The following is an 18,508-nucleotide window of genomic DNA, read 5'->3' as shown; positions in this document are numbered from 1 at the left end:
TTTTACTTTTTTTTTTTTTAATGGAGTGTGCTGGGTGTCTCTACAGTTTTGTTCAGATGACTGCAGAACCTGGAAAAGCTGTTGCTGCTGTTGATGCATAACACACTGCTATTATTGGTCTTTTTATATAAATATAAATATATATATACAGATATATAATTTGAATTTTTTGAAACTTTACCTGTGCTGTCAACTTTCGAAAAAAGTATCCCCGTTTACTGTGTTGAGTTGGCACTGTACAGAAATTAACAGCCATATTGGTCTAGAAATGTTGAACTTAAGTTTTTTCCATTTGTACAGGGGTAACACACTGTATTAAATATGTAAGGTCTTATATACGTGGGTTTGATTACAAAAACTAATAAAATATTCTCTAAATAAAAAAAAATTTTTTTATTAGATACATTTCTTTACTTACATTTCAAACGTTATTCCCCTTCCAGGTTTCCTGTCCATAAGCCCTCATTCCCTCCCCTCCCATTCCTCCATATGGGTATTCCCCCTATACATTCCCCTTATTGCCCCCTCCCATATTCCTCTGTACTGGGGGTCCAACCTTGTCAGAACCAAGGGCTTCCTTCCCCTTCCCCTGGTGCCCCAACAAGGCTATTCTCTGCTACACATGCAGTTGGAGCCCTGGATCAGTGTATATATATATATATATATGTGTGTGTGTGTGTGTGTGTGTGTGTGTGTGTGTGTGTGCGTGTATGCATTATGCATACAAGTACACGTTTATGTGGATACATGTGTTTATGGCTAGAGGCCAACTTTTGCAGGAGCTTTCTACTTTTGTTTTTGAGTTAGGGTCTCTCCCTTATCCTAGAACTCAACATTTTTAGCCAGGTTGACTGGAATATGAACCCCAGAGATTCTCCTGTCCTCACCTTCTCAGTGCTGGAATAATAAGCACATTCCGCCATGCCCAGTTTTTCTTTTTAAATATGTATTCTAAAGATTAAATTCAAGTTGTCATGCTTGCATGACAAGCAATTTACCAACTGAGCTATATCTACAGCCCTGCCAATAAAAGATAGTTAATATCAAATGCAATGGCCTTAATCAACTTTAAAAAGCATATAACTTCATTTTATTTTTTAATTAGTATTTTAAAGGAACACACAAAGTAATGGGTTTCATTGTGGCCTTTTCATACATAATACATGTCACTTTGGCTGATTTCCTTCCTTCTCCCAGATGATTCTTCCTTCTGCCTTCATGTATACTACTACTTGATTCCCTGTCTACTCCAGGAGAATGGAGGCCTCTGGAGAGTAAGGGGCTATTTTGGTTTAGACAGTTATGAGCAAATTGAGTTTGCCTTTGTATATCTGTAATTCCAGCACTTTAGACGCAGAGGCAGGAGATTATAGGCAACCCTGGCCCACATAAAAAAAGTCATAAAATGTGCAAGTCTAACTGGTCTGGGGAGGGGTCCAAGGTCTGATCTAGAGCTACCTGTATTGAACTTAATGTCAGGGTCTGCCCTTGGATTTCCCAGCACTGAATGGGCATATAGATGTAATATCGCTACCTTTCCAGTATAACAGTTCCACTGGACCTCTGGTAAGGGATCCTCATGTGCAAATGGTCCAATAATGTAAGGGGCACTGAATGACTGTGTCAAAAGCCTTGGTGGCCTCTGATTCCAGGATGCTATAGACACTTGAATCAAGAAATGGCACTGGGTCTTTTCTAACCTACCTGTTTCTCTCTAAAGTGTAGACACAGCAGAGACTAGGTGGGTAAGCCATCTTTTTTGGGAGCTGAGTGTTAAGAACCAGAGAGCTGGCCCAGGATGATTATGAGAACTGAGGTGACCTTGCTCCAGCCTCCACGACACGTCATTGGTTTGAGGTGTACTAGGAAGGGAAGTGTTGCCTGGTCTGAAACTGGTTTAGCCTTCTCAAGAGTTATGTTGCTTGAAGCACAATGTGGCACACCAGGATTATTAGAAAAATTGGGATCTGGGAGAGGAGCCTGAAGGTCCAAGTATGGGGAACCAGAGGGATAGGGGGAGCCTGAAAGGGAGCCTTGAATGAGAGACACAGAAGCCAGCTAAAACATGTTGATGAGATGGTACAAAATAGGTAGGAATGCCTTAACTGCATGTGTGCTGTTAGGCCCGAGGACCTCTTCTGTCTTCGTCAAGGAGAGTGCTAACCATCTTTCATACAATGCCCACATTCATTTTTAAATCCTCAGTATGCTAACACCACCTCACAGAATTCTCTTTTGGGTACCATAAACTGATGCTAAGGACATTTCCTAGCTCTCTGTTGGGGCAGGAGGGGAGGGAAAAGGCTGGAAAACAAGAGCTTGCCTGCTTACAGGTTCACATTGTGGCCCCGAGTTGGTCACCTTTAACTGTCCATTTGATACAACCTGTATCACCTGGGAAGAGAGTCTTGTTGGGAAATTACCTAGATTAAGGTTGGCCTGTGGGCTTGTCTGTGGGATTGTCTTGATTGGCACTTGGCATGGGAAGACCCACCCTAAATGGTGGTATCTTTTTATGGGCTGGGCCCTGACCTGAGAGTAGAGAAAGGTAGCAGATCATGAAGCAGGGAACAAAGATGTGTTTATGCTCTTGACTGTGACTGTGATCTGACTAGCTGTGTTGATCTCCCTACACTAATGGGCTATCAGAATATTGATTCAAGGAAACCCTTTCCTTTTCTCTTTCTACATTGCTTTTGGATCAGGGTGTTCAATAGAACAGGCTCCTGACTGAAGCAGCACTGGTCTCAGAATGGTGTCATCAGTAGTGTCATTTGAGGACATCTGAAAAAGAATTCTTTCCTATTCAAAAACAGCACATTCACTGGACACAAAATGTCGAAATTTCTGTGAAGTATCTTGAAAATGTAAATGAAGGGTTCTATGTGAGGCAGGATGTTATACATTAATTAATCAGTTTTCATTTACATGTCTCGAGTATCAAAGTGCTGAGTCACTTACGTCTTAAGCTTGGTCCAAAGACTTTTCTCCTTTATCCACATTATCCCTTCGGCTGCTTAAAACACAAAACAGGCCTTGAGAAGTAAAGGTGGTGTCTGTCATCATATGACATTTAAAGTTGGTTCTAAATGGCATACAGCAAATACTGCTCAGGGCACATCAGGCAGAGAAAATCAGCAATATCCCGGAGACATTTCTGTTTCTACAATTTATTCTAAGTTCTTGACTGTTTCCAAAAGGCCCAATTGTCAACGACTCATCCCCAGAGTGCTGCCATTGGCAAACGGCAGAATCTGAGGGATGGAGACTAGTGAAGGACTTTAGACCTTTGAAGTCCAGTTCCTGAAGTGCACTTGTGTGTGTGTGTGTGTGTGTGTGTGTGTGTGTGTGTGTGTGTGTGTGTGGTGGGGGGCGGTTGGTTACTGGACTCCTTCTTTTGTCTTTTGCTGTGAAGTGAGTGGTTTTCCTCTCCCAAGTATTCCTACCATTTGACATTTGAGGGGTGGCTTTCTTTTCTTTCTTTCTTTCTTTCTTTCTTTCTTTCTTTCTTTCTTTCTTTCTTTCTTTCTTTCTTTCTCTTTCTTTCTTCCTTCCTTCCTTTCTCTCTCTCTCTCTCTCTTTCTCTCTATTTTCTTTCTTTCCTTCTTTTTTTCGAGACAAGGTTTCTCTGTGGAACAGCCCTGACCATCCTGGGACTTGCTTCTTAGACTAGGCTGGCCTTGAACATACAGAAATCCCCCTTTCTCTGCCTCCCGAGTGCTGAGATTAAAGGTGTGCCCTGTCATCACCTGGTCCTGAAACTTTGCTCTTAATATGTTGGTTCTCTCCTGGGTTTAATATAATGATAGAAAGCAAATACACGGATGGCAGAGTTATTATGCCCTAGTAGGTGAAAGCTAAGGGTACTGCCTAGAATCCTATAAGGAAGGCATCAGCTTTTCTCAGTTAAGAACTGTCAGGCTGAAAAAGTCATGCCTACTGATGTTGGGAGATCTTGACTCATGCATATCTACAGGATCAACTAAATATTTCTCCTATCACATGGTAGAAAACTCTAAAGGAGAGTGTTTGACACAGGAGACAGACATGGGTTTTATTTTTCTAATAACAAGAAGTCCAGAACTAGCTAGCCTACATCTGGTATTGCTTTTAAGAAATTCTTTCAAGATGTCTTCTAGCTTTCTACCCTACATCTAACAGCCGACTACTTCATGGACACAAGGTGGCTGCTGAGCCTCCAGACATGCCCAAGAATTATTAGGGAGAGCACAGGGCAAATGACCTGAAGCAGAAGCCTGTCCCACTTGTCAGAAAAACAATTTCCCAGAATCTTTACTTGGAAGCATTCTGCTGGTTTTCTTTTTTATTAGACAGAATAGAGTTTTGTGCAAGGGAGTCTGTGAAAGTTAAAACAGTACGTCTCTAAGATACTGTTCCTGTTAATATCGAGGCTCTAGGAATATGGTCTCCATCTATAAGAACAACATAAGCATATGCATATTTTAATAGACAACTGGCATCTTCTGTCTTACTTACACATTTTCAACTTAATCTAGAAAAGCTAAAGGGCACTCATTTCTTTTAATAGAGGGATATTACATATAACTAAAGAGTAAGTGTTAATTTTTTAAGTGAGGTTGGGGAGATGGCTCAATGAACAAGAGAATTTGCTGCATAAGCATGAGAAACTGAACTCAGATTCTAGACCCTATATAAAAAGCATGTGTGGCCACGCATGAGCCTGTCACACCCACACTAGAAGAGTAATTGGATACAGAGACAGGAGGATTGTTGGAGCTTGTTGGTTCCAGGGGCCAGTGAGAGACCTGTCTTCATAGGGTAATAAGGTAAAGAGTGAAAGATCACACAACAACCGAGGTCCTCCACTGACATCTGCACATGCAGAGAGATGCCCACACATAGGCTCATCCTTCACGTACAAATGCACACACAAAGGAACAGTAAGAGATGATATTATGAGCTGAGTTAACTGCAATTGTGCACTTCAGAGGGGGTTGTGCTATACTTTGGGCAGAAATCTCAAATCTTCAAAGCACAATGGTTTATATCAGCAACAATTGGCTCTCTCTGGCTCACTTACCTGTTGTTATGTTACTGCTGATTCTGTCTTCCCCCTCCCCGCTTTTGTCATGGAAACCAAACTGAAGGAGAAGCTGAGTTGTACAATGACCCTTATTCATTAGGTTTGCCTATTGATTGGAACAACTGCAGCAAACCTAAAATCAGAAAACTTAAAAAAAAAAACTAATAGGCGCCTGAGACACCGCCGGAACCTGAAAGAAACAGACCGGATAAACAGTTCTCTGCACCCAAATCCCGTGGGAGGGAGAGCTAAACCTTCAGAGAGGCAGACAAGCCTGGGAAACCAGAAGAGACTGCTCCCTGCACACACATCTCGGACGCCAGAGGAAAAAGCCAAAGACCATCTGGAACCCTGGTGCACTGAAGCTCCCGGAAGGGGCGGCACAGGTCTTCCTGGTTGCTGCCGCTGCAGAGAGCCCCTGGGCAGCACCCCACGAGCGAACCTGAGCCTCGGGACCACAGGTAAGACCAAATTTTCTGCTGCAAGAAAGCTGCCTGGTGAACTCAAGACACAGGCCCACAGGAACAGCTGAAGACCTGTAGAGAGGAAAAACTACACGCCCGAAAGCAGAACACACTGTCCCCATAACTGACTGAAAGAGAGGAAAACAGGTCTACAGCACTCCTGACACACAGGCTTATAGGTCAGTCTAGCCACTGTCAGAAATAGCAGAACAAAGTAACACTAGAGATAATCTGATGGCGAGAGGCAAGCGCAGGAACCCAAGCAACAGAAACCAAGACTGCATGCCATCCTCGGAGCCCAATTCTCCCACCAAAACAAACATGGAATATCCAAACACACCAGAAAAGCAAGATCTAGTTTCAAAATCATATTTGATCATGATGCTGGAGGACTTCAAGAAAGACATGAACACACTTAGGGAAACACAGGAAATCATTAATAAACAAGTAGAAGCCTACAGAGAGGAATGGCAAAAATCCCTGAAAGAATTCCAGGAAAACACAATCAAACAGATGAAGGAATTAAAAATGGAAATAGAAGCAATCAAGAAAGAACACATGGAAACAACCCTGGATATAGAAAACCAAAAGAAGAGACAAGGAGCTGTAGATACAAGCTTCACCAACAGAATACAAGAGATGGAAGAGAGAATCTCAGGAGCAGAAGATTCCATAGAAATCATTGACTCAACTGTCAAAGATAATGTAAAGCGGAAAAAGCTACTGGTCCAAAACATACAGGAAATCCAGGACTCAATGAGAAGATCAAACCTAAGGATAATAGGTATAGAAGAGAGTGAAGACTCCCAGCTCAAAGGACCAGTAAATATCTTCAACAAAATCATAGAAGAAAACTTCCCTAACCTAAAAAAAGAGATACCCATAGGCATACAAGAAGCCTACAGAACTCCAAATAGATTGGACCAGAAAAGAAACACCTCCCGTCACATAATTGTCAAAACACCAAACGCACAAAATAAAGAAAGAATATTAAAAGCAGCAAGGGAAAAAGGTCAAGTAACATATAAAGGGAGACCTATCAGAATCACACCAGACTTCTCGCCAGAAACTATGAAGGCCAGAAGATCCTGGACTGATGTCATACAGACCCTAAGAGAACACAAATGCCAGCCCAGGTTACTGTATCCAGCAAAACTCTCAATTAACATTGATGGAGAAACCAAGATATTCCATGACAAAACCAAATTTACACAATATCTTTCTACAAATCCAGCACTACAAAGGATAATAAATGGTAAAGCCCAACATAAGGAGGCAAGCTATACCCTAGAAGAAGCAAGAAACTAATCGTCTTGGCAACAAAACAAAGAGAATGAAAGCACACAAACATAACCTCACATCCAAATATGAATATAAAGGGAAACAATAATCACTATTCCTTAATATCTCTCAATATCAATGGCCTCAACTCCCCAATAAAAAGACATAGATTAACAAACTGGATACGCAACGAGGACCCTGCATTCTGCTGCCTACAGGAAACACACCTCAGAGACAAAGACAGACACTACCTCAGAGTGAAAGGCTGGAAAACAACTTTCCAAGCAAATGGTCAGAAGAAGCAAGCTGGAGTAGCCATTCTAATATCAAATAAAATCAATTTCCAACTAAAAGTCATCAAAAAAGATAAGGAAGGACACTTCATATTCATCAAAGGAAAAATCCACCAAGATGAACTCTCAATCCTAAATATCTATGCCCCAAATACAAGGGCACCTACATACGTAAAAGAAACCTTACTAAAGCTCAAAACACACATTGCACCTCACACAATAATAGTGGGAGATTTCAACACCCCACTCTCATCAGTGGACAGATCATGGAAACAGAAATTAAACAGTGATGTCGACAGACTAAGAGAAGTCATGAGCCAAATGGACTTAACGGATATTTATAGAACATTCTATCCTAAAGCAAAAGGATATACCTTCTTCTCAGCTCCTCATGGTACTTTCTCCAAAATTGACCATATAATCGGTCAAAAAACGGGCCTCAACAGGTACAGAAAGGTAGAAATAATCCCATGCGTGCTATCGGACCACCACGGCCTAAAACTGGTCTTCAATAACAATAAGGGAAGAATGCCCACATATACGTGGAAATTGAACAATGCTCTATTCAATGATAACCTGGTCAAGGAAGAAATAAAGAAAGAAATTAAAAACTTTTTAGAATTTAATGAAAATGAAGATACAACATACTCAAACTTATGGGACACAATGAAAGCTGTGCTAAGAGGAAAACTCATAGCGCTGAGTGCCTGCAGAAAGAAACAGGAAAGAGCATATGTCAGCAGCTTGACAGCACACCTAAAAGCTCTAGAACAAAAAGAAGCAAATACACCCAGGAGGAGTAGAAGGCAGGAAATAATCAAACTCAGAGCTGAAATCAACCAAGTAGAAACAAAAAGGACCATAGAAAGAATCAACAGGACCAAAAGTTGGTTCTTTGAGAAAATCAACAAGATAGATAAACCCTTAGCCAGACTAACGAGAGGACACAGAGAGTGCGTCCAAATTAACAAAATCAGAAATGAAAAGGGAGACATAACTACAGATTCAGAGGAAATTCAAAAAATCATCAGATCTTACTATAAAAACCTATATTCAACAAAATTTGAAAATCTTCAGGAAATGGACAATTTCCTAGACAGATACCAGGTATCAAAGTTAAATCAGGAACAGATAAACCAGTTAAACAACCCCATAACTCCTAAGGAAATAGAAGCAGTCATTAAAGGTCTCCCAACCAAAAAGAGCCCAGGTCCAGATGGGTTTAGTGCAGAATTCTATCAAACCTTCATAGAAGACCTCATACCAATATTATCCAAACTATTCCACAAAATTGAAACAGATGGAGCCCTACCGAATTCCTTCTACGAATCTACAATTACTCTTATACCTAAACCACACAAAGACACAACAAAGAAAGAGAACTTCAGACCAATTTCCCTTATGAATATCGACGCAAAAATACTCAATAAAATTCTGGCAAACCGAATTCAAGAGCACATCAAAACAATCATCCACCATGATCAAGTAGGCTTCATCCCAGGCATGCAGGGATGGTTTAATATACGGAAAACCATCAACGTGATCCATTATATAAACAAACTGAAAGAACAGAACCACATAATCATTTCATTAGATGCTGAGAAAGCATTTGACAAAATTCAACACCCCTTCATGATAAAAGTCCTGGAAAGAATAGGAATTCAAGGCCCATACCTAAACATAGTAAAAGCCATATACAGCAAACCAGTTGCTAACATTAAACTAAATGGAGAGAAACTTGAAGCAATCCCACTAAAATCAGGGACTAGACAAGGCTGCCCACTCTCTCCCTACTTATTCAATATAGTTCTTGAAGTTCTAGCCAGAGCAATCAGACAACAAAAGGAGATCAAAGGGATACAGATCGGAAAAGAAGAGGTCAAAATATCACTATTTGCAGATGATATGATAGTATATTTAAGTGATCCCAAAAGTTCCACCAGAGAACTACTAAAGCTGATAAACAACTTCAGCAAAGTGGCTGGGTATAAAATTAACTCAAATAAATCAGTTGCCTTCCTCTATACAAAAGAGAAACAAGCCGAGAAAGAAATTAGGGAAACGACACCCTTCATAATAGACCCAAATAATATAAAGTACCTCGGTGTGACTTTAACCAAGCAAGTAAAAGATCTGTACAATAAGAACTTCAAGACACTGAGGAAAGAAATTGAAGAAGACCTCAGAAGATGGAAAGATCTCCCATGCTCATGGATTGGCAGGATTAATATAGTAAAAATGGCCATTTTACCAAAAGCAATCTACAGATTCAATGCAATCCCCATCAAAATACCAATCCAATTCTTCAAAGAGTTAGACAGAACAATTTGCAAATTCATCTGGAATAACAAAAAACCCAGGATAGCTAAAGCTATCCTCAACAATAAAAGGACTTCAGGGGGAATCACTATCCCTGAACTCAAGCAGTATTACAGAGCAATAGTGATAAAAACTGCATGGTATTGGTACAGAGACAGACAGATAGACCAATGGAATAGAATTGAAGACCCAGAAATGAACCCACACACCTATGGTCACTTGATTTTTGACAAAGGAGCCAAAACCATCCAATGGAAAAAAGATAGCATTTTCAGCAAATGGTGCTGGTTCAACTGGAGGGCAACATGTAGAAGAATGCAGATCGATCCATGCTTATCACCCTGTACAAAGCTTAAGTCGAAGTGGATCAAGGACCTCCACATCAAACCAGACACACTCAAACTAATAGAAGAAAAACTAGGGAAGCATCTGGAACACATGGGCACTGGAAAAAATTTCCTGAACAAAACACCAATGGCTTATGCTCTAAGATCAAGAATTGACAAATGGGATCTCATAAAACTGCAAAGCTTCTGTAAGGCAAAGGACACTGTGGTTAGGACAAAACGGCAACCAACAGATTGGGAAAAGATCTTTACCAACCCTACAACAGATAGAGGCCTTATATCCAAAATATACAAAGAACTCAAGAAGTTAGACCGCAGGGAAACAAATAACCCTATTAAAAAATGGGGTTCAGAGCTAAACAAAGAATTCACAGCTGAGGAATACCGAATGGCTGAGAAACACCTAAAGAAATGTTCAACATCTTTAGTCATAAGGGAAATGCAAATCAAAACAACCCTGAGATTTCACCTCACACCAGTGCGATTGGCTAAGATCAAAAACTCAGGTGACAGCAGATGCTGGCGAGGTTGTGGAGAAAGAGGAACACTCCTCCATTGTTGGTGGGATTGCAGACTGGTAAAACCATTCTGGAAATCAGTCTGGAGGTTCCTCAGAAAATTGGACATTGAACTGCCTGAGGATCCAGCTATACCTCTCTTGGGCATATACCCAAAAGATGCCTCAACATATAAAAGAGACACGTGCTCCACTATGTTCATCGCAGCCTTATTTATAATAGCCAGAAAATGGAAAGAACCCAGATGCCCTTCAACAGAGGAATGGATACAGAAAATGTGGTACATCTACACAATGGAATACTACTCAGCTATCAAAAACAACGAGTTTATGAAATTCGTAGGCAAATGGTTGGAACTGGAAAATATCATCCTGAGTGAACTAACCCAATCACAGAAAGACATACATGGTATGCACTCATTGATAAGTGGCTATTAGCCCAAATGCTTGAATTACCCTAGATCCCTAGAACAAACGAAACTCAAGACGGATGATCAAAATGTGAATGCTTCACTCCTTCTTTAAATGAGGAAAAAGAATACCCTTGGCAGGGAAGGGAGACGCAAAGATTAAAACAGAGACTGAAGGAACACCCATTTAGAGCCTGCCCCACATTTGGCCCATACATATACAGCCACCCAATTGGACTAGATGGATGAAGCAAAGAAGTGCAGACCAACAGGAGCCGGATGTAGATCGCTCCTGAGAGACACAGCCAGAATACAGCAAATACAGAGGCGAATGCCAGCAGCAAACCACTGAACTGAGAATAGGTCCCCTATTGAAGGAATCAGAGAAAGAACTGGAAGAGCTTGAAGGGGCTCGAGCCCCCAAAAGTACAACAATGCCAAGCAACCAGAGCTTCCAGGGAATAAGCCACTACCTAAAGACTATACATGGACTGACCCTGGACTCTGACCCCATAGGTAGCAATGAATATCCTAGTAAGAGCACCAGTGGAAGGGGAAGCCCTGGGTCCTGCTAAGACTGAACCCCCAGTGAACTAGTCTATGGGGGGAGGGCGGCAATGGTGGGAGGGTTGGGAGGGGAACACCCATAAGGAAGGGGAGGGGGGAGGGGGATGTTTGCCCGGAAACCGGGAAAGGGAATAACACTCGAAATGTATATAAGAAATACTCAAGTTAATAAAAAAAGAAAAAAAAAGAAAAAAAAAACTAATAAAAAAAAAAACAACCCACGGTTTTCTTCTCAAAGATTCTGTTTGGATGTGATTTGTGCATTTTTCCATGCATATTTTGTTGGCAGATGCAAGCCTTCTGGCCTCCTTGATATTCACTAGAGTGAGGATTTATAGGCCTTCCCCCTGGGAGAAGGGAAACCACATGCAGTTGCCCACAGTTTCTTCCTGGTCTGTAACACTTTATAATGAATTCTGTTCAGTATGTTCGCCAAATTTCTCCTCTTTTAATGAAAATATTGGCTATGAGGATAGAGCAAGTGCACCGAAAGCACATCCAGGGGAAAAAAAAACCACAACCACAATATGCCCCTTCAAGCACTCATCCATCATCTCTTTGCCTGATTTCTTTCTGCGTGCTAGGTTCTGTGTGAGTTCCAGTAACTGACTACAGAAACTATCAGAGCATCCCTTAGAATCTACTATGAGTAAGCAATACCCTAGCAAAATGTATGGGTAGAGGCAGGGAACTCAGCCTGGAAGAATGGGAATAAATATTCCTGGGAGAGATGAGACTTGGAAAGAGACACACGTTTTCTAGAGGAGCAAGAAAACCCAAGAAACAGCAAGATGCCATTTAATATCGACTTGTTAGGACTTCTTCATGGTGGCTAAGGGGGAAAAATGACTCGTGTCAGTTAAGATTTCTGCTCAATACTGTGCAGTGGGATAAGACAAAATAAAGAAAAAGATACAGGTTCCACTAATGAAACCAAGCATTTGTGTATGATACAATCGTTGCAGATGACTGAAGAGTCTACAAATTATAATTACAGCTCCTAAGTGACTTCACCAATATTTTTCACCAACAAAAATCAGTATAGAAAAGAAACTGAATTTTCTGTTTTGGTATCAAACTCCTAGAAAAATTTTAAAGTTTTAAAGTGGTTTTATCGATGACAGGATGAAAACATCAGGTATGTAGAAAGAAATCTAACAACAGATGCCCAAGAATTATAGAGAAACAAATATATGTAAACTGTAGCAACATTAAAGAGGACTTGAGTGGTTGGGGATTTAGCTCAGTGGTAGAGCGCTTGCCTAGGAAGCGCAAGGCCCTGGGTTCGGTCCCCAGCTCCGGAAAAAAAAAAAAGAGGACTTGAATGTAGAAATGGCATGACTTTGTATAAATGGTGAAGAGTTAATATTGCCTTGTCATTTCTTCTCAAATCAATATAGACATTCAATGAGATCCCTGTTTCCTGGGATTATATTCAATTTCACACAACTCAAGAGTTACCTGGGAAGAGAAAATCTGAGCTGCAGAGTTGCCTAGATTTGATTGGTGGGTATGTCCTTGGGCATTTTCTTGATGGCTAATTGATGTAGGAAGGGCCAGCCCAGTGTGGGTGGTTCCATCCCTAGGCAGGTGGGTCTGTGTTATATAAGAAAACTAAAGTCAGTAAGCAAGACAGCAGCGATCCTTTCTGGTTTCTGCTTCAGATCCTGCAGACTGGAAGTGTGAGCTAGAGAAAGCCTTTCCTCCCAGGTTTCTTTTTGTCAGAGCATTTTTTATCACAGCAACCAAATGAAAGAACACCCAGAAAAGTTCCAACTGGTTTTTGTTTGTTTCTTTGTTCTGGGAACTTGTTAAACTTACTGTATATATTTCTGGAGAATGTGAAAAAAATAGATAAACACTCTTGAAAGGAATCATAGTACTGGTAAAATTTGCTACTAAGTCAATAGTGGGAAATACCACTATGAAACAAATGAAGTGAAACTAGTCCAACAATAACAACAACAACAACAGCAGCAGCAGCAGCAACAACAACATCATTTGAAGGCAATTGTTGATGGAAATAAAAAGGCTGTTGCACGACTTCTATGAAGGCCTGAAGTTCACTCTAGACAGGGCACATGTCTAGGCATTGCAATGGAGCAAGTTTACCTAAGTCTAGCCTGGAGAATCAGTGGAGTTTTGGAGATCACGTTACACACACGACAGCATAGGTGAGGCTCTCACAGGTGAGGGGTCACTTACAGGAGTCATTAATATGGGGTTATTGTAGGTATGTATGCCAGCTTCAGTCTGCTTTGGTGTAGTCAGGCCCTTTGCACACTGGACTGGACTGAAGGGAGGGACGCCTAGCCCGGCAGATGGGTGCAGGCAGGATCTTGGTCAACAATGAGTACGCAGACAAAGAACACACACCCAGGAACAGCTGAGTACACACTTGGAAACAGCTTCGGAGAACTGGTTCAGTTTGGGGGCGGGGAGTGGAGTATTTATGCCCCTGGGGAGGTGGCCAGGGCTTCTGGGGCAAGCTCTATGCGACTGTGTATCATTGGCTAGGGCAGGAGTGTTGGTAGACATTTCATCTGCATACTCAGGGGCTGTAGGGGGTGTGTGTATGCGGAGGTTGGGTGCTTAGAAGGTCAAACGAGGAGGAGTGAAACCTTCCTCCTCTGAGGTATCCTGGGTTGAAGCTGTCCTCGGCCCTTCCTGCATACTCCTGAGCCATTAAGGTCCCACAGCAGAGAATGGGTAATTGGTTATATACAGGAGTATGAGTGAGGGGTTTCTCAAAAGAGCATTGCGAGCGGTCATTCAAAGAGTGAAGGGTTACTTACAGGAGCATGGATGAGGGATACAGGAGCATGGATGAGTGGTTCTTTATAGAAGCATCATTCACAGGAGCATGAGTGAGGGCTACTCCTAGGTGAAGAGTCCCAGGGGCACAGGTGAGGAGTTACAAAAGCGAGGTAGTCACGAAGGTAGTTACATCACTGAAAATTAACCCGGAGCAAGGATGATGACTCATAAGCTGAATAATTGAACCTTGCTGCCTAACTTGCAGTCACCCCCATTGTACCCTGCTACTTGATCAATTGGTTTTTTGCTTATGTTGCACGGAGGAGGAGGCTTGTGAGTTGGGACATTCTGAGTTTGTGAGCATCCTTCCTCTCTATAGTACAGGATAGTTACCAAAAGGAGGCAGATACTGGGTTAATATTCCTTGAGAAAAATAAATAGGTATCTGATCTAGCATGTGAACACAGTTGTACTAAATGAGACCCTTTTCTTCTGACACTTTAAGAAAGAGACGGAGAGTGGCGGTGTTAGAGCAGGTTGGTGTGAATTAAAAGTTGATGAGATTCTCACTTGCTGCTCTCTATGTGGTCAATGAAGTAGGAGAAAAAACTGATAACTAATAAGAAGGTTAATAGAAAAAAATAATGTATTATGCCCTGGGGAAAGGCCCTAGAATGTTCATTCAGAAACTGAGGTCAGAAGAAGCACCACAACTGAGAAAGGCATTTTCTGAGCATTGGAGAGCCCTGCGAGCACCACTGCCTTTGAAGATGTTGATTTGTAAGCTGGGGCTTTCTGTCTGAAGATCAGTATTTATCTAATAATAAATATTGCTACAAAACTAGGACTATGGCATGCCAACCACTATTCTTTATGCTATTGTTTAAGATGGGGTCTCTTTAAAATATATATTCTTTTATTTTTTTTTTTTTACATTTTCTTATTTTACCTGTATCGATGTTTTGCCTGCATATGTATGTGTACCATGTACATGTAGTGTCTAGGGAGGCCAGAAGAGGGTGTAGAATCTCTGGGAACTGAAGTTACAGATGATTGCCACCATGTACTTGCTGGGACTCAAGTCCTGGCCTCTGGAAGAGAAGCTCTTACCCTGCTAAGCCATCTCTCTAGTTCTCTAGAGATTCCTGTAAGATGGAATCTTGCTTTGTCCACCTGGCATTGAACTCCTAGTCCCAAGGGATCCTCCTGCTTAGTCTTCTGAGTGTAGATGCCACCAGGACTAGCTGCTATTATCATATTATCCCAGTGTAAATGGGATCTGTGGATAATGCTGTTGCTTTCTTCTATTCTCTCTCTCCCCCCTCTCTCTTTATTTCTCTTCCTCTCTCACTCCCTCTCTCTCTTTATTTCTCTTCCTCTCTCCCTCCCTCTCTTCCCCCCTCTCTCTTTCCTATATAGACAAGAGACATCAGAGAATAGAAAGTTTTGTGATTTTTCTTTCCTTTTGTATGTATTGGTGCAGGTTGAAATCATGAGATCAATCCATTAAGAATTAAACACTCAGGGAAGAGAGTAGCATTTTAATAAGCTTTCTATGTCTCTCTTTAACCTTGACCAGGACTATGACTTTACAATTGAAGCTATAAGTTCACTGTGTGTTCAAGCATGTGTCAAAGGTCCAGCAAATACTTATGTAAGATTCAAACTTAAGGACAAAGGCTGCCTTAGGCAAACACCAGGTGGAATTTAGGAAAACCCCCTGTTCCAGGAAATGAGCGAACTACCCTTAGCAGGGGTCCTTCACCACCCCCTCTGCATGCCAAAGGTATTTCCCCATTAAGGGCCTCCAATGAATTCAAAGGACAATAGGCGACCACCAATGAATTCAAAAAGTAATAGGTCCTACCAATGAGAAATAATCAACTCATGCTGTAACCTAAAGCCTATACCCTGAAACAGTATAAAGGGTGTGGGCCTTTATTCTTCTTGAGTACAGGGTCACCCCAGTGTACTGGATTATTAAACCTCTTGCTTATTGCATCGATCTCCATCTCCGTGTTTTTGTGAGTGGGACCTCCTGGATGTAGGGCTGATCAGGTCCTACACTTACTCCTTTGTTTGATCACAAGAAGATTTCCCATCTCTGGAGGGTATTAAGTGATTATGTTACAAAGTTTCTCAAATTGAAGGGAAGACCTGAGTTCTCATTTTTTTATCATCTTATAGATACAATTATGATCATACAGAAATAAAATATCTCTGAATTTCAAATTTTAAGGGAAACCATAGTGCTTTCAATGAGTTTTCATCAAAAAAAAAAAAAACAAACAAAAAACAAAACCTAACTCAGAAAAGGTGTTAAAAATCCAAGTCTGTGTAACTTGGATATGATTTTTCCCTGAATATAAGTAAATGTACAACAAGCAAATATCACTTTTGTTCAATGTTATGGAAAACATACATTTGTTCTAATTAAATTATCCTTATTCTAAAAGACCCCCTTTTATTTCAGTAGTAGCTATATTTTATAATAGGTCAGCTTACAGATAATTTTTTAAATCTCAAAGCAGCTTAAAATTAGGGAATTATAGCTCACTGAGTTGAGGAGTGAATCGCATGGGGAATCTGGATCACATAAAGGCCATACACAGCCCAATATTGATAAATTTCTGCTCACTTTACATGCCATGAAGATACTGTCTTTGGGCCACCTCAATGCTTGCCTTTTCTTTTGACACTTAAGGAATGACTGTAGTGTACTGCTACAGAAAGCTGGATTGGGAGACTGTCTTCTAAAATGCTCATGCAGAAGTTCTCAGTTACCTACCCCAAAGGCCCTCCTTGCCAGTTTTTATAACATAGAAGTCAGTTACTTGGTGTGAGTAGTTCAACTGCATTATGAATAACTGTGACAGAAACCACAATTTTGTATGTACCTTTCTTTCCAAAATAGGTTTTTGCCTTGATTCAGTAGTATTCAATATTGCTGCTTTCTCTTCCTCCTCTTCCTCCTCTTCCTCCTTCTTCTTTTAGTACCTGGACCACTTTTTATATACTCCTTGGGTTCACTGAGGACTCTAAAGAACTTTGTGTATGTGCTATTAACACTAAATGCTACATTGGTAATGAAAATCAAGGAGGTGAAGATCAGTTCACTGTGAGCTTGTTGTTCACCATGCAGGAGGCCCTGAATTTGGTGCCCACCAATACCTTAAAAAAGAAGAAATGAAAATAGAGACAACTCAACTCACCAGAGAGAGGAATCATGAGCATATTTCATGTCAACATCCCCAGTCTATCTTTTAATTTAATTTAATTTTAATACTGATACCGAGTTCAGGGTCTTGTGGAGGTTAGAAAGTGCTTTACTGCTGAGCCATATTCCCCACCCAGAATCGTTTTGTCTGTATTTTAAATTTTTGTTTGTTTGTTTACATCCCATTTACAGTTTCCCCTCCCTCCTTGCATGCTAGCCCTCCCCCAGCCCATTCTGCTCCTTATTTATTCCTCATCCATTTCCCTCCAGAAAAGGGCAGTCCTCCCATGGATATCAACCAGCCATGACATAGAAAGTTGCAGTAAGATTACTCACCTCCTCTCTTAATAAGTTTGGACAAGACAACTCAGTACTAGGAAAGAGTCCCAAAGGAAGGCAACAGGGTCAGGGACAGGCCCTACTTCCATGTTAGGAGTCCCACAAGATACCACGATACACAGTCATATCATACAAGCAGAGGACCTAGCTCAGACCCATACAGGGTTCCTGGTTCCTGGCCAATATCTTTTTTTTTTATTAACTTGAGTATCTCTTATATACATTTCGACTGTTATTCCCTTTCCCGGTTTCCGGGCAAACATCCCCCTCCCCCTCCCCTTCCTTATGGGTGTTCCCCTCCCAACCCTCCCCCCATTGCCGCCCTCCCCCCATAGACTAGTTCACTGGGGGTTCAGTCTTAGCAGGACCCAGGGCTTCCCCTTCCACTGGTGCTCTTACTAGGATATTCATGGCTACCTATGGGGTCAGAGTCCAGGGTCAGTCCATGTATAGTCTTTAGGTAGTGGCTTAGTCCCTGGAAGCTCTGGTTGCTTGGCATTGTTGTACTTTTGGGGTCTCGAGCCCCTTCAAGCTCTTCCAGTTCTTTCTCTGATTCCTTCAATAGGGGACCTATTCTCAGTTCAGTGGTTTGCTGCTGGCATTCGCCTCTGTATTTGCTGTATTCTGGCTGTGTCTCTCAGGAGCGATCTACATCCGGTTCCTGTCGGTCTGCACTTCTTTGCTTCATCCATCTTGTCTAATTGGGTGGCTGTATATGTATGGGCCACATGTGGGGCAGGCTCTGAATGGGTGTTCCTTCAGTCTCTGTTTTAATCTTTGCCTCTCCCTTCCCTGCCAAGGGTGCTCTTGTTCCCCTTTTAAAGAAGGAGTGAAGCATTCACATTTTGATCATCCATCTTGAGTTTCATGTGTTCTATGCATATAGGGTAATTCAAGCATTTGGGCTAATAGCCACTTATCAATGAGTGCAT

At 41.4% G+C, this 18,508-nt stretch overlaps 1 non-coding gene across 1 annotated transcript; it reads right to left on the bottom strand.

Annotated features, from left to right (window-relative positions):
* Positions 1 to 2,059: 2,059 nt before the first annotated feature.
* Positions 2,060 to 2,181, bottom strand: LOC120099526 (U6atac minor spliceosomal RNA). The gene has a single exon (XR_005498687.1). It is a non-coding gene; the product is annotated as a U6atac minor spliceosomal RNA (small nuclear RNA).
* Positions 2,182 to 18,508: the final 16,327 nt, after the last annotated feature.

Source organism: Rattus norvegicus, chromosome X (genome assembly GCF_036323735.1).
Source record: "Rattus norvegicus strain BN/NHsdMcwi chromosome X, GRCr8, whole genome shotgun sequence".
Lineage (NCBI taxonomy): Eukaryota > Metazoa > Chordata > Mammalia > Rodentia > Muridae > Rattus > Rattus norvegicus.
Note: the sequence above shows the minus strand (reverse complement) of the source record. Positions and strands in the feature narration are given on the sequence as shown.